Source organism: Coregonus clupeaformis, chromosome 7 (genome assembly GCF_020615455.1).
Source record: "Coregonus clupeaformis isolate EN_2021a chromosome 7, ASM2061545v1, whole genome shotgun sequence".
Classification (NCBI taxonomy): domain Eukaryota; kingdom Metazoa; phylum Chordata; class Actinopteri; order Salmoniformes; family Salmonidae; genus Coregonus; species Coregonus clupeaformis.
Window position 1 is genome coordinate 26,315,184 of NC_059198.1, and position 15,972 is coordinate 26,331,155.

Here is a 15,972-nt window from a genome sequence, read left to right on the forward strand (position 1 = left end):
AACAGTTGTAGCCACAAGGGCACACAGCATGCCAGAGGTCTCAAATGACACAGAATGGCTGACTAGAGGAATTGTCTGTCAACATAGAGTGACTTGGAGTGCAGTGCCCCTGAACCAATCACACCTCTATGACACATGTACATGTATTCATTATGTAAGGGATAATCAACAAGAGGCTATGCATTCTATGGAAACTAATGAACGACGTGGAAGGTGTGTTCCACGACGCACTAGCGGAGTGGAACTGACCTTCCACGGAGTTACATTATTTTCCAGAGAACACATAGAGCCACGAGTTGATTATCCCCTTCATACCATGGCTATAATTTAACACATTTGCTGCTAGAAATGTGTTCAACATCCACTGAAGTAGCTAGCAAGTTTACTAGATGGTAACCAAACAAACAGTCTCCTAGTTTACTTAACCAAACCATCAGTCCTAGCTTGCTATTATGAAAATCGAATTCAACAATGCCAATAATGTTTTCAATCCGACTTTTGTTTTCAAAAGCAGCTCAAACATAGAACATGTAAGAATTGAATTCTACCGTGCATTATAGGGAAATAATTCACACTCTAGAATGCCCTTCAAGCCAATCAGAAACGAGTATTCAACAATGCCATGTTATAAGCATTTATTATCTTGAGTGTCTACGTATGACTGCACAACAAGTTTGTATAACATTTCCAAGAAATATGTACAGAAGAGATACAGAAACAGCAGCAGAGTGGTGTGCTAGTAATAGAATGAAGAAAATCATTTGAAAGACCAAACCTAACCATGGGCTATTCTATATGATGACGATGAGAGGAGGACATGCAGCACTGCTCACAGACATACTGTATCTACCTGACATCTGTGTCTCATTATAAATAAGAGCTCATGTCTTAGGCTGCAGGCCCATATGACTGAAGACAACAACAAAAAAATGAATAGGCTCGATATTGAAAAATGCCACAAGTTCTGAAATATAATTTGAAATTATTGCTTAATTATGTAAAACAACATGCCTTACCGTTAGTAAAATGTTACTCCATTGTTTAATGGATTTCTCTCCTCCAATTTGACACCCAGTTGCTGAGGCTCCCATTGCAATCTCATTGGATACATCAGGTGCCAGTAAAGACAACTTCTCTCTCAATACTAGCAGAATGAAGGTCCCTGCCCATGGAGAATCTTGCCATATCAGGATGTATTTTCTATCCATTCGGTTCTGAAACAGAGGAACAAGAAAACATTTGGTTGCATTATCACCAAATATAAAATATTTAAAATCAATGCTCTGAGGATGTAAAATGCTAATGCAAATTTACTTGTACTTTTATTTTTCAAAGTTTTGACACCTCACTCAAATAGAAATGGAAGAAATACATCAACTGAATTTATGCCATTATTTAGAGAATAAACAAGCATCTCAAAATAATATCCAAAACCTGCCAGAACCAGCACCTTGAAGGAGACGTACTGCTGTGCAGAGGCCCCCTACCCCTTTTTAACTCAAGACTGTGTTTATTTCAATATTTCTCAGCTATGTAGCACTGTCATCCAGATAAGGGGCTATTTCAACATTACCATAACCTGGTGAATAATATACAAGGTCTGTAGCAGTGTTCCCCAATTGAGAGAAAACGGCAGAGCAGAGCTCCCATCAGATGCCATCAGCAGCTGCACACACAGCCCTCTCCCTGATAGCTGGGCCCCCCACGGCGAACCAACACCAGGCCTCCAGGAGTCCAGGGAATATCAATTCAGCTTAACACCAGCTGACCAGCAAAATAAAAAATGGAGAAGTTTGGGCGTAATGCCAAAGGAATGGATACGATTTACACAGATTGAGGAACTAGCTTTGCAATTCTGGTCAGTCTTGCATGAAGTATTACATAAAGCCATTGAAGCAGCCCTCAAATAATCGTTAACCCTTACATTAATTTTATTTGGCTTGTGGCCACGTTGCTTTTACATTATATCGATGTCTGCACATATAACGTATGGATGTCATGTTCCCCCCATAGAGCAAACTATTAGAATAATTTGGCAGCTGTGTTTGGCAGTTTTCCTCTACTATGATGTGTGGAGATTGTGACTGGCAGCTGTAGATGCCAATCGACTACCTGCTGATTGGCCTTGGGACTGATTGACAAATGGCATGACAGGTGCAGGTTGAGCTAGTACCTGCCCCCTCTACAAGGCAGCTGACAAGCTAGTGAGGGGTGGGTGGGTTATTGACAGTAAGGGCTGTCTTCTCTCCTGCCCTCAAGGCAGAGCTGCCTTGATATAGATATGAGAATTTGGATACATAAACATTTGTTATAGGACTATTATAGGGTTACTACTGTATGTTATTTATACTGTATGCTATTTAATAAACTAGTAGCCCTATCTTTCACGAACATCCATTTTCTCCCGCCAGAGTTTATGACAACAGAACACCAAACACTGTAAATAAACAACTTTAAGCAACCGCAAAAAGCTTCGGAGCAGTTTTTTATTGGCCAGTGAGTGGTCAAGCCCTCGTCACACCTACAACATGTTAATTCATTGAAAGCCTGCCTCTTTACGTAACCACCAGGTGTTGTGCCCATAATTCCCGCTGTCAAAATAGCAAAAGTATTTCTGACACACCCACAACTCGAGTGTGCTTAGATTTATGTTAGCGGTTAGTTTGTTAAAATAGATCCCATAGTGTACAATGATGTCATCCACTGCTGATCATTATTATCTAACCAAATAAAACACACTCATTAACCAAGCACTTGCTCTCTCTTTCTTATTTGCACCATGCCATCCAACTGTCTCCACTTGTAACTAATGAGGTCGCTTCCTTTATAACTATTCACATAACTTCACATAGAAATATTACACATTATTCTCATTCTCAGTATAATTGGAAAAATTGAGCCTTTTGGTGCTTGTAATATAATCACTTTGAGATCAACAAACAGTTAAATGGTAAAATATCATATAATTGCATGTTGCAGAGCTAGAGCATAGCATGAGTAAGGAGGTCAGGACATCAGATACAATGTTCAGGGTGGTAATCCCAACACTATCATACCCTCTACGTTACACATTAACCTGACATGATTACATCATGATTATATCGCTCCTAAAACAGGGACATATTGTCACGACTTCCGCCGAGGCTGTCTCCCCTCCTTGTTCAGGCAGGTTTCGGCGTTCGGCATCACCGGCTTACTAGGTACTGCCGATCCATTTATCATCACTCCATTTGTCTTGTCTTCAATCACACACACCTGGTCCTTATTCCCTCATTAGTCATTGTATAAGTGTTCCCTCTGCTTCCTTGTCTGTGTGGGTGATTGTTTATTGTGGAAGTTAGTGAAGCTCGGTGGAGTTCGTAAATTTTGTATCGACGGGAGTATTTTCCTGTGTGCCTGTTTTGTGCCCTGGAGTGTGTTTGACGCATTTCTGCGTAAACCTGTATTTTGCGGATTAAAGCCTGTTATTCTGTGATTTACGCTCCTGCGCCTGACTCCTTCAACACCACCTCATCACAGAATCACCCACCCGCCATGGAGTCAGCGGGAGAGACATGCATGCCTGGAGTCGTGGAACGGGTCCAGGAGCATTCAACTATGCTAGCCAGCTTGGGTGAAGCGATGGATCAGGTTCTTCAGGTCGTCCAACACCTGGAGAGGAGAGAGCCCGATCCGTCGAGACCAGCTGCTCAACGGGTTCCCGCCACCTACACTCCAGCACCCGGAGGGATCCAGATATCCCGACCACGGGAGTTTGACGGGACAGCGGCGCTGTGCCAAGGATTCCTTCTCCAACTGGAGCTCTACTTCTCCAGCATCCGGCCGGTCCCATCGGAGTGGGAGAAGGTGTCCGCCCTCGTCCCCTACCTCTCGGGGAAAGCTCTGGAGTGGGCCAACGCGGTGTGGAACAAAGGAGGAGCCGCGTTGGAGAACTACGGGGAGTTCGCTTGCCTCTTCCGGGCGGTCTTCAATCACCCGCCCGAGGGTCGAGAGGCGGGCGAGCGGCTGGTCCACCTGAGGCAGGGGACGAGGACTGCGCAGGTCTTCGCATTGGAGTTTCAAACTCTGGCAGCTGGGTCCGGGTGGAACGAGCAGGCCCTGATCGACCATTTCCGGTGCCATCTGCGAGAGGACGTCCGACAGGAGCTAGCCTGCCGTGACACCATGTTGTCCTTCTCGCAACTGGTGGACATGGCCATTCGTTTGGACAATCTGCTGGCAACCAGAGGACATCCTGGAGGAGGTCTGACTGTTTCCATCCCGGCCAACTCGGATCCAGAACCGATGGAGATGGGGGGAACCGCTAGCCGAGAGAGCGGAGGACGACAGCGCCAGTGCCACATTGGTGGCGCGAAGGGACATTTCACCACACGTTTTCGTCAACGCTCTTCTGGGTTTGGAGGCGGCAGGCAGGGCACTCTCGCATCATCCCAGGTATTGAACACCCACACTCGTTCAGAGCCCTCTGCTGTGCACTGTAAAATACACATCTCCTTTCCTGAGCACATGGTAGTTCCCCAGTGTAAGGCGCTAGTCGATTCAGGCGCAGCTGAGAACTTTGTGGACAGGGCATTCGCACACCGTATAGGCATTCCATTGATTCCCCTATCCATTCCACGCCCCATCAGAGCACTTGATAGTGGACCATTAGGGTCCGGGTTGGTTAAGGAAGTTACTGCACCAGTCACCATGATTACCCAGGAGACTCATTGTGAGCAGGTTACTTTTTCCATTATTGAGTCTCCTGCTTTCCCTGTGGTATTAGGTATCCCTTGGCTAGCACTCCACAACCCCACCTTCTCATGGCCGCAGAGGGTTCTCACGGGGTGGTCACGAGAGTGTCAGGGTAGGTGTCTAGGTGTTTCCGTTGGTGCAACCACGGTGGAAAGTCCAGACAGTACCTCCACCGTGCGCATTCCCCCTGAATACCTCGATCTGGTGCAAGCGTTTTCTAAAACGCAGGCGACTAAATTACCACCTCATCGGGCGGGGATTGCGCAATAAACCTCCGGGTAGACGCTGTACCTCCCAGGAGTCATATATACCCCCTGTCACAGGCTGAAACGGTGGCTATGAAAACATATGTCACAGAGTCCCTGCGCCAGGGGTATATACGTCCCTCCACTTCACCCGCCTCCTCGAGTTTCTTCTTTGTGAAGAAGAAGGACGGAGGTCTGCGCCCGTGCATTGATTATCGACCACTGAACAGATTTAGTTATCCTCTCCCCCTCATTCCTTCAGTGATTGAATCAATGCATGGGGCGCGCTTCTTCACCAAATTAGATCTCAGGAGTGCGTCCAACCTGGTGCGTATCCGAGAGGGAGATGAGTGGAAGACAGCATTCAGCATAACCATGGGGCATCATGAATACCTGGTGATGCCCTATGGTTTGATGAATGCTCCCTCAGTTTTCCAGTCCTTTGTGAACGAGGTGTTTCGGGACATGCTTGGTCGCGGTGTAGTGGTCTACATCGATGACATCCTGGTTTATTCCGCTATGCACGCCGAGCATGTGTCCCTGGTTCGCAAGGTGCTGGCCCGACTGTTGGCGAATGACCTTTTATACTAAGGCAGAAAAGTGTATGTTTTTCCAGCAGTCCGTCTCCTTCCTTGGATACCGCATTTCCACTTCAGGTGTGGAGATGGAGGGAGATCGCATTTCAGCCGTGCGTAATTGGCCGACTCCAACCACGGTTAAGGAGGTGCAGCGCTTCCTTGGCTTTGCCAACTACTATCGGAGGTTTATCCGGGGCTTTGGCAAGGTCACAGCTCCCATTACCTCCCTGTTGAAGGGTGGGCCTTCCCGGCTCCGCTGGTCTGCTGAGGCTGACCTGGCCTTCAGCAAACTGCGGGGTCTGTTCACCTCAGCCCCAGTACTGGCCCACCCCGATTCATCACTACCGTTCGTAGTGGAGGTGGATGCGTCCGAGGTTGGGATAGGAGCTTTCCTGTCTCAACGCTCGGGTACGCCACCTGAGCTCTGCCCCTGTGCGTTCTTCTCGAAGAAGCTCAGCCCGGCGGAGCAGAATTACGGCGCTGGTGATCGGGAGCTGTTGGCTGTTGTCCGAGCCTTGACCGTGTGGATGCATTGGCTCGAGGGGGCAAAACACCCTTTCTTCGTCTGGGCGGACCACCGTAACCTGGAGTACATCCGGGCAGCGAGGAGGCTGAATCCTCGCCAGGCAAGGTGGGCCCTATTCTTCACCCGGTTTGACTTCACTCTATCATACATCCCGGGTACGAATAACGTGAAGGCAGACGCACTGTCCCGGCTGTATGACACAGAGGACAGGCCCAGCGACAACACCCCCATACTGCCGGCCTCCTGCATTGTGGCGCTGGTAGTATGGGCGATGGACGCGGATATAGAGCAGGCATTACGCACGGATCCCTCTCCACCTCAGTGTCCAGATGGGCTACAGTACGTGCCTGCTCTTATCCGTGATCATCTGATCTACTGGGCACACACGTCACCCTCCTCTGGTCACCCAGGTATCGGCCGTACAGTGCGCTGCCTGACCGGAAAATACTGGTGGCCTACCTTGGCTAAGGATGTGAGGGTGTATGTCTCCTCCTGCTCAGTGTGCTCCCAGAGTAAGGCACCTAGGCACCTCCCAGCTGGTAAGTTACAACCTTTACCAGTTCCATAACGACCATGGTCTCATCTAAGTGTTGATTTTCTAACTGATCTTCCCCCTCTCCCAAGGTAACACCACCATCCTGGTCGTTGTGGACTGCTTTTCTAAAGCCTGCCGCCTCCTTCCTCTGCCCGGTCTCCCCACGGCTCTGCAAACTGCGGAGGCCCTGTTTACACACGTATTCCGGCACTACGGGGTACCAGAGGATATAGTGTCTGACCGAGGTCCCCAGTTCACGTCCAAGGTCTGGAAGGCGTTCATGGAACGTCTGGGGGTCTCGGTCAGTCTGACATCTGGGTTCCACCCCGAGAGTAATGGGCAGGTGGAACAGGTAAATCAGGACGTGGGTAGGTTCCTGCGGTCCTACTGCCAGGACCGGCCGGGGGAGTGGTCGGTGTTCTTGCCATGGGCAGAATATGCCCAGAACTCTCTCCGCCACTCCTCCACTAACCTAATGCCTTTCCAGTGTGTTCTAGGTTACCAACCGGTTCTGAAACCATGGCACCAGAGCCAGACCGAGGCTCCTGCGGTGGATGACTGGTTTCGGCGCACGGAGGAGACGTGGGATGCTGCCCACGTTCACCTCCAAAGCGCTGTGCGTCGTCAGAAGGCCAACGCTGACCGCCACCGCAGTGAGGCCCCCGTCTTTGTACCGGGGGATCGGGTCTGGCTCTCGACCCGGAATCTGCCCCTCCGCCTGCCCTGCCGGAAGCTGAGCCCGCGGTTTGTGGGGCCGTTCAAAGTCCTGAGGAGAGTCAACGAGGTCACTTATAGGTTATTACTTCCCCCTGATTACCGTATTAACCCCTCGTTTCATGTGTCTGTCCTCAGGCCGGTGGTAGCTGGTCCACTCCAGGAGTCTGAGGTGCGGGAGGTCCCTCCACCTCCTCTGGACATCGAGGGGGCCCCGGCGTACTCTGTCCGTTCCATCCTGGAATCGAGGCGTCGGGTGGGGGGCCTTCAGTACCTCGTGGAGTGGGAGGGGTATGGTCCGGAGGAACGGTGCTGGGTCCTGGTGAGGGATATCCTCGATCCCTCCATGTTACAGGATTTCCACCGTCGCCATCCGGCTCACCCTGCTCCGCGTCCTCCTGGCCGTCCCCGAGGCTGGGGTCAAGGGGGGGGGGGTACTGTCACGACTTCCGCCGAGGCTGCCTCCCCTCCTTGTTCGGGCAGGTTTCGGCGTTCGGCGTCACCGGCTTACTAGCTACTGCCGATCCATTTATCATCACTCCATTTGTCTTGTCTTCAATCACACACACCTGGTCCTTATTCCCTCATTAGTCACTGTATAAGTGTTCCCCCTGCTTCCTTGTCTGTGGGTGATTGTTTATTGTGGAGGTTAGTGGAGCTCGGTGGAGCTCGTGTATTTTGTATCGACGGGAGTATTTTCCCGTGTGCCTTGTATTTTCCAGCGCACCTGTTTTGTGCCCTGGAGTGTGTTTGACGCATTTCTGCGTAAACCTGTATTTTGTAGATTAAAGCCTGTTATTCTGTGATTTACCCTCCTGCGCCTGACTCCTTCAACACCACCTCATCACACATATACTGTACATAAGAAGGATTTTCCTTTGAGTCCCTGTGTTAATTTGTCTCAAATGTTGATGATTTTTCTGTACACATGAAACAATACAAAGTGATGCAATACAGAGGAATATATCTTGGTTTCAGCTATGCTGTCACGATCGTCAGGGAGAGACCAATGCGCAGCGTGTTGAACGAACATACTTTAATTAGTTAAAGTGTAAATACAAAACAAGAAACGACTCGTGAAGTCCACGGTATCAATGACCGAACACGGAACAAAAACCCACAAACACAAAGGGAAAACATACAGTTTAAATATGGCTCCCAATCAGAGACAACCAGCCAAACAGCTGACACTCGTTGCCTCTGATTGGGAGACTGCGACCGCGCCTCAATAAGAGCAAAACAGGGGAGGGCTGGGTGGGCATACCTCCTCGGCGGCGGTTCTGGCTCCGGCCTTGCCCACCACCCTCCAATAATCCCCCCATAGCGCCCCTGGTCCGGTCTGGCCCCGCTGGCTGGAGCTGACCTGAACGTAGCAGGAGCGGCTAGCTTCAGCTCCGTTGTGGAGCAGTTGAGCGGTACCTGATTTGGCACCGATGACCCAGGCACGGGTTGTGCCGGACTGACGACGCGCACCCCTGGCTTGGTGCGTGAGGCAGGAACGGACCGGACCGGGCTGACGATGCGCACCCCTGGCTTGGTGCGTGGAGCAGCAACGGGCCGGACCGGGCTGGCGACGCGCACCGTAGGCTTGGTGCGAGTGGCAGGAACAGGCCGGGCCGGGCTGGCGACGCGCACCGTAGGCTTGGTGCGAGTGGCAGGAACAGGCCGGGCCGGGCTGGCGACGCACACCGTAGGCTTGGTGCGAGTGGCAGGAACAGGCCGGGCCGGGCTGGCGACGCGCACCGTAGACTTGGTGCGAGTGGCAGGAACAGGCCGGGCCGGGCTGGCGACGCACACCGTAGGCTTGGTGCGTGGAGCAGGGACAGGCCGGGCTGGGCTGGCGACGCACCCCGTAGGCTTGGTGCGTGGAGCAGGGACAGGCCGGGCTGGGCTGGCGATGCACACCGTAGGCTTGGTGCGTGGAGCAGGAACAGGCCGGGCCGGGCTGGCGACGCGCACCGTAGACTTGGTGCGTGGAGCAGGGACAGGCCGGACTGGGCTGGCGACGCACACCGTAGGCTTGGTGCGTGGAGCAGGAACAGGCCGGGCCGGGCTGGCGACGCGCACCGTAGGCTTGGTGCGTGGAGCAGGAACAGGCCGGACTGGGCTGACGAAGCGCACCACTGACTTGGTGCGGGGAACAGGAACGGGCCGAGCCGGGCTGACGAAACGCACCACTGACTTGGTGCGGGGAGCAGGAACGGGCCAAACCGGGCTGACGAAACGCACCACTGACTTGGTGCGTGGAGCAGGGACAGGCCGGGCCGGGCTGGCGACGCACAACTTAGGCTTGGTGCGAGGGGCAGGAACAAGCCGGGCTGGGCTGGCGACGTGCACCGTACACTTAGTGCGGGAAGCAGGAACGGGCCGGACCGGACTGGTGACGCACACCACTTGCTTGGTGTGAGGAGCGGGACTGGGTTTCGTCATAACCCCCCGCTCCCTCAGCTGCCTACCGAGTTCCTCTCGCCGTGCCTCATTTCTCACCCTTTCCCTTATCGCCTCCAATAGCTCCATTCTCTGCAACACTAACTCCTGCTCCCTCTGCGCCAGTAGCCCCCTTAACCTGGTGGCCTCCTCACCTAATCGCCCTGTGGCAGCCTCCTGCTGCCCAGTCGCCCCTGCCGTGTGCCCCCCCCTAAAAATTTTTTGGGGTTGCCTCTCGACCGTCCGACGCTGACACTGCTTACGCCGTTGCTCCTCTCTCCGTCGCCTCTCAACTGTCTCACTCCATGGCCGGCGATCCATCCCGGCCAGGATCTCCTCCCAGGTCCAGGACCCCTGCCCGTCCAAAATCTGCTCCCACGTCCAGGCTGCCTGTTCCTGGACACGCTGCTTGGTCCTGGTATGGTGGGTTCTTCTGTCACGATCGTCAGGGAGAGACCAATGCGCAGCGTGTTGAACGAACATACTTTAATTAGTTAAAGTGTAAATACAAAACAAGAAACGACTCGTGAAGTCCACGGTATCAATGACCGAACACGGAACAAAAACCCACAAACACAAAGGGAAAACATACAGTTTAAATATGGCTCCCAATCAGAGACAACCAGCCAAACAGCTGACACTCGTTGCCTCTGATTGGGAGTCACTCAGGCAAACATAGAATACACAACCTAGAACACCCAACATAGAAACAGAACACATAGAATGAACACACCCTGGCTCAACATAATGAGTCCCAGAGCCAGGGTGTGACATATGCTTTAATTCGTCTTCCTTTCTGAATTTTCAGGAGACAAACCCTTGGGTATAATAATGCAATGTTTATATTATACTCATGGATGAATCCTTCAATTCATTGTACCGGTCCAAGTAATATGTATTATCTGTTGGTACACTGTCAACATATTGTTTGCATGTGGTGTGCAAAGTGCAAGGTTTACAAAGTTGCTGTGCATGCAAAATACAATACTGCTTTATTGCAAGATAATATTTATGAACAATTAATCATCCTACAGCTTCACTGTCAACATAGTACGTGTTATGAATTAAGTTATAATTTAACATGAGTCCTTTTAGCATTAGTGGTAAAATCCAAGTAAAATTCAATCAGGGGGGGGGGGGGACTACCTAGTGTGGAAAAGCATGTTTATGCTACTGCAATGCGAGCTTGATTGAATTGAGCCCATAGTCAGATATTCACTGAACTGAGATCAATTGTGTTACAAGTGAATAGAACGAACAGGCACACGGAACGGAATACTCCATCTTTATTTTTTCATATCTGAATTAACAGCAGCTTAAACATGTGCCACCTATGGTCTATGGTCTAATAAAGCACTTGATTTCCTGTGCTGCAATTCACAGCTGCCGAAGATGATAAGTTAACCTAAACCAGGCCTCTAGGCGCCTTTCATGTTCTCGATTGTCTGTGACCCAGCCATCTGCTCTCCAACAGCAGATGAAAATGCTTCTACAGGCATCCCTCCAGTGGGCTATATCACACAAGAATGGAGCCTGGGCTTGGCCACGCAGGGAATTCATGCACTGTCTTAGACCGTGATGAAATGAAATGAGCTTTCTGCATAGCAAGTGGTATTTCAATTTCATCTCCTCCTCACCTCCTCTCCTTAAGATTGCTTAGCATTTCATTTTCCAGACACAGTTCCTGTAAATCCAAAATAAATCTCAGGGCTCTCCCCCGGGCCTGCCCATTTTATCTCATTTGCACATCTGAGAGCTGTGTTTGCTTAAAGAGTCTCATTGGTGAGGGGGGAAAAAAACGACCAATGTGCATGTTTCACAGTGACTATGTTAAAGGTTACATCCCAGATACATTTAAATAACAGCTTATGAAATGTAATGAAGCAACAACGGGCATGCCTTCCTTTTGCAATTTCACTCCCTTTTGGGATAATGTCCTGACTGCGGAGTTATTTTTCTAAATGACTTCAGTATGTGACACATTTTTCATTGCTGTAGAAACGTGGATAGTATTGAGAATATGATCTTTACTTACATGATGCTTGCCAACCCAACATGCTATACCACTTTGCCAAAAGTCCAGACACATAGCCATAAACTCCTATTTTGTGTATGGCATTTACGACACAGTTTAGGATACTTGTACATGTACTTTACGCTTATGCCTACTTGCTTGATTCATTGCTTTTTATTTAGGAGTTTCTAAGTTCCTTTGAGGACATGCTGGACAATCACTCCTAAATCCTGATCAGTAGGAACGAAGACAAAATACATTCCGATCTCTCAGCTGTATGTCACTAATTTCTGTACCCATTCAGAATGCTCAAGTTCTGTTCCAACTATTTCAGTGGCTGTGACTGAATAATATGCAACTCAAGCTTTCAATAAACAGGCAATGACAGCCATAATGGCCGATTGAGATTGAGAGGGAACAGAATGCGACCTGCAGGTGTTCCTTTGACTTCCTTTCACACTGCTCTGGAGAACCACTTTTGGCTGTAGAGACATCTTTCGAAATAGGCATTGACTCAATACTACTATAAATATAGTAATTGCCATCATTCTAACTGCACTAGGAACAGTTTTAAGATGCAGAGATGGATGGACGAAGCATACATACAATGCGTACACCTTCATTTTTCTTAATAAACATGAATAAATCCTTAATTTCATGTTATTAATTTGTTTACATTGTCATTGGACTGAATCAGGATAAGCCATAATAAATGTTGGGGTTTTGAGGTTAAAATACAGACAATGACAACTAATGACAAATAATTAAAAAGCACATTCATAAGAATGATTTGTGTGTTTCCTCTCTTTCATGACAGTATATAAAATGATTTCAATCAAAAAAAAAAAAAAAAAATCAGCAATCATCTATTCTAATTGAATGACGCAAGCTTCCTTTCATAGAATAATCTTAACAACTTAATGCATCCACAGTTCTTCTTTTCTATTGCCTTTTGTTAGGGCTGCCAATGTGCATTTTCACTCCCTCGTAGGCCTTGCTTGAAATAGGCTTATCTCTGGTGAGGCCTCTTCACTTGACAATAGCCCATCTATACATTCAAATTCATGCTCTATTTATTTGTACACACAAGGCGGTATCATGTTTCAAAACCAGTCGTTTTCAAGTCACTCACAAAATGAAGTATGCATAAGATTAAACGCAATTAAAAATATGTATTTGTCTCAAAGTTCTCATCAGAAAAGTATGAAACAAGACACAGATAAAAATATAACAATGAAATTAAACACGGACAAATGTTTTCAGTGGCTGAGGGGTTTTTCAGCTGCGGATACTTTGAACCACAGTGCAAGCTTTGGTCAAGCTTTGGTTAAGAATAATTAAGTTACTTGAATAGAAGGGACTTAAAAGAAAGAGTGTCTCTTTGGTGTATTGATATGCTGCTTTTTTAGTGCTTGGAAGTCTTGAAAGAGCAATACCGAAAGACTGTCAGAAAATGTATTCTGGAGTCCTGCTGATGTTCTTTGTCATTGCTGAATATATCGTGACTAACAAACCCAAGAGTGGATTAGGCACAGAGGATTAAACGATTTGCCGTCTTGAGTTTATATTACTACTTATAGTTTCTACTCTTCGAAACATGCATATAACTACATATTCAGGCTGCTTTTTGTTTGTTATGGAATGGAACCCTAAAGTCACATGCAGCGGTGGCCATGCACCCAATTGCGATAGTCCTCTGATCATACAAGATCTGTTGGGTTGGACAAATGCACATGAAATTAGGCATGAAAGCTTGTCATTATGCCCAGTAGTTTGGGTTTGGAATGCACTTCAAGCAGTCAAAACAATTGATGTGCTCTGCCTTGGCAAACAAGGAGGCCCGTAACAGTAGCAAGATCGTCTGGGAAAGAAAACATTTAAACTGTTCGAAAAGAAGAAATGGAGCGGTAAACAAAGCAAAAGCAGCCATCGCTGTCAAAGGTTCAAAGCTGTGCAGACAGCAAAACTACCACCTCCATTTGAATTTACCTTGTTACGCGGTGCTTGTTTTTGTTGTGCTGAAATGCAGACTGCTCCGATTGTCTTGCTATGGATCACGTCCCGCGCTACGCAGTCTGCGGTATGCACAGCCGCCATCTTTAATCACAACTGAGTTCATCTGTCGATGGTTCTTTCCTTTCTCCCCTCTCTTACTCTGTACTTGTCTCTCCGTCCCGGCCCCCTCTGTGATTGTTGTGGGGGTTCTTATTTTCTGACTGACATCAAACCGCCATATCGACAGGCTCATGTGCCGCCCGATAGGGGGGCATCTCAAAACAAGCAGCATTGGCCGCTGTCCTTTACCTCGCCGCACATTCACTGATGACGTTTCTAGATTTTCTCCAAAACATAGCGATTCCAAACAAAAATGTATCTCAGCTCTGAGGCCTTTGATGTATGGAAGGCCAAATTCAAAGCTCCTCAATAGAGCCTATTGAATACATCTTTCTGTCCGATGTTCCGAGTAATGAGATTTAGAGGACTTTGATTGATCTAGGCCAATTTGTTGTCACCCGTACAGTCTCAGTCACAAATGTTACGGATAACAAAGGTATTAGAGACACAAACGCTTGATCCAACCGATCCAACTTTGTTGTTCTTCCGTTCTTTCGATGTACGAATCGAGAGCACAACACCTATCGTAAGTAAACAAGGGCTCAGCTGGAGTTCTATGATCACGCCATTTGAAAAAAAACAATTCTGAGAGACCTTTGACTAGATTTTTGTTTTGCTTTCATCCCGACAATGCTCTTCATCCATTCCGACACCCCACTCATAGGACTCTTTTCCCTCTTTTATGGTCGGAGACTCGATTTGAAGGCTAATCTTGTTTACTGTCACAGTTTTTTTGTTTTCCGTAAAGTACTTTCTTCAAACAATAACCAGTTAAGTCTGAAAATGGTCGATGCTCTCACCTGCCTCTCCTGCTGAGTGTGTCGTCGGTTCTGATTTCTCTGGTCCGCCATGACTGGGCGCAGTCGCCTGCTTGCCAGTCTAGACTACTTTCTTATACTCATGAACCTGTTTCTGTTTCTTACTAGTGGGTTGCTGAAAGATGTGCATCTTTACTTTATGTTGCAGCTTCTTCACTGCAACCCCATTGGAGGATGCGAGGACCAGATGATAGTCCGCAGAATCCTATTGTAACTATAGCAACAGACCCCGCAGGCATGAGTGATTTGCTGCTAATTGCTGGGTAAACATTAGAAACAGCCCACTTACTATTAGCGGATATGATCACAGTTTGTGGCGAGACTTAGGGGTGACAATTACAAAAATAATAGTGGCTTTGAACAAAGAAAGCTGAACTGAGTCCTCTTCTGCAATCCAGTCTGGTTTTATCCCGTCTGGTTAAAAAAAGAAACTCTCTAGCCAAGGAGAGTGCTGGAAATAGCTGTGCTTTCATATAAAACCTGAAGTTGTATTATTTTTAGATCAAAGCTAGCATGTGTTCAATGGATAGTGAAGATTGCGAAATGCCAAAAAACACACAACAGCCACTGAGCAGAGGTATAAGCAGATGAGAGTAGTGAAAAGAACACTGGGGAAAAGAGGGAGAGATGATATTGCCTTTGTTGTATAGCATTATCAGCTGCTTACCTTTCATTTGAATTTCACACTTGCTTGTCTTGTAGCAGCCAGGGTCAGATTCAGCAAACCCTTCCCACAATGACCGATTTTCCATTCACACTACCCCAACAAACATCCATGCTGTCGCCTGCCACTTGCATTTGCCTTGATTGCGCCACACTAAAATACATTTTACTTTCAGATTTTCTCTTGATTTCAGTGGGGGGTTTTTCACTCCTTCGGGCACATTGGCCAGCAACTGTAACAGAAAGAAGAGGAGCTACAACACTCAAAGACATGTAACAGCTGGCCAGTGGTATCAAGGAGAGCCAGGATTCATGTTCGGGAGGGGTGAGATGTTGGAGCAGTCAAGTCCTGGCTTGGGGAGAAAGATCTTGTTGTCATGATCACAAGGATGTATTTTTTCTTATTATCCTACAGATTCTCTCTGACGCTCCCCCAGTGGAACGCAGACCTACAGAGAGGAAATATTCATAGAGAGGAAATTTGATAGAAAGTTTTGCCTGACATTTTTTGTATTTATACCTGAACAGATTGATTAGAGAAGAAAAAAAATCTAGAGCCAAAGTACAGTCTACAAATCTGTCATCTGGTGGGAGTGACTATTA

The 15,972-nt window shown here is 48.0% G+C and overlaps 1 protein-coding gene across 2 annotated transcripts in view; it reads right to left on the bottom strand.

Annotated features, from left to right (window-relative positions):
* The window catches only part of LOC121550725 (axin-1-like), a 48,840-nt gene extending 33,972 nt beyond the window's left edge, over window positions 1–14,868 (bottom strand). Inside the window, exons 1-2 of one of the 2 annotated variants that reach the window (XM_045221273.1) lie at window positions 14,689–14,868; window positions 1,017–1,214 (exon numbers count right to left, since the gene is read on the bottom strand). The gene's annotated coding sequence lies outside the window, so the exon portion shown is untranslated. Of the gene's footprint in view, window positions 1–1,016; window positions 1,215–13,762; window positions 14,641–14,688 lie in introns of those variants that run through there. The other variant, XM_041863081.2, reaches the window with a different exon arrangement.
* Between the last annotated feature and the right edge of the window lie 1,104 nt (window positions 14,869–15,972).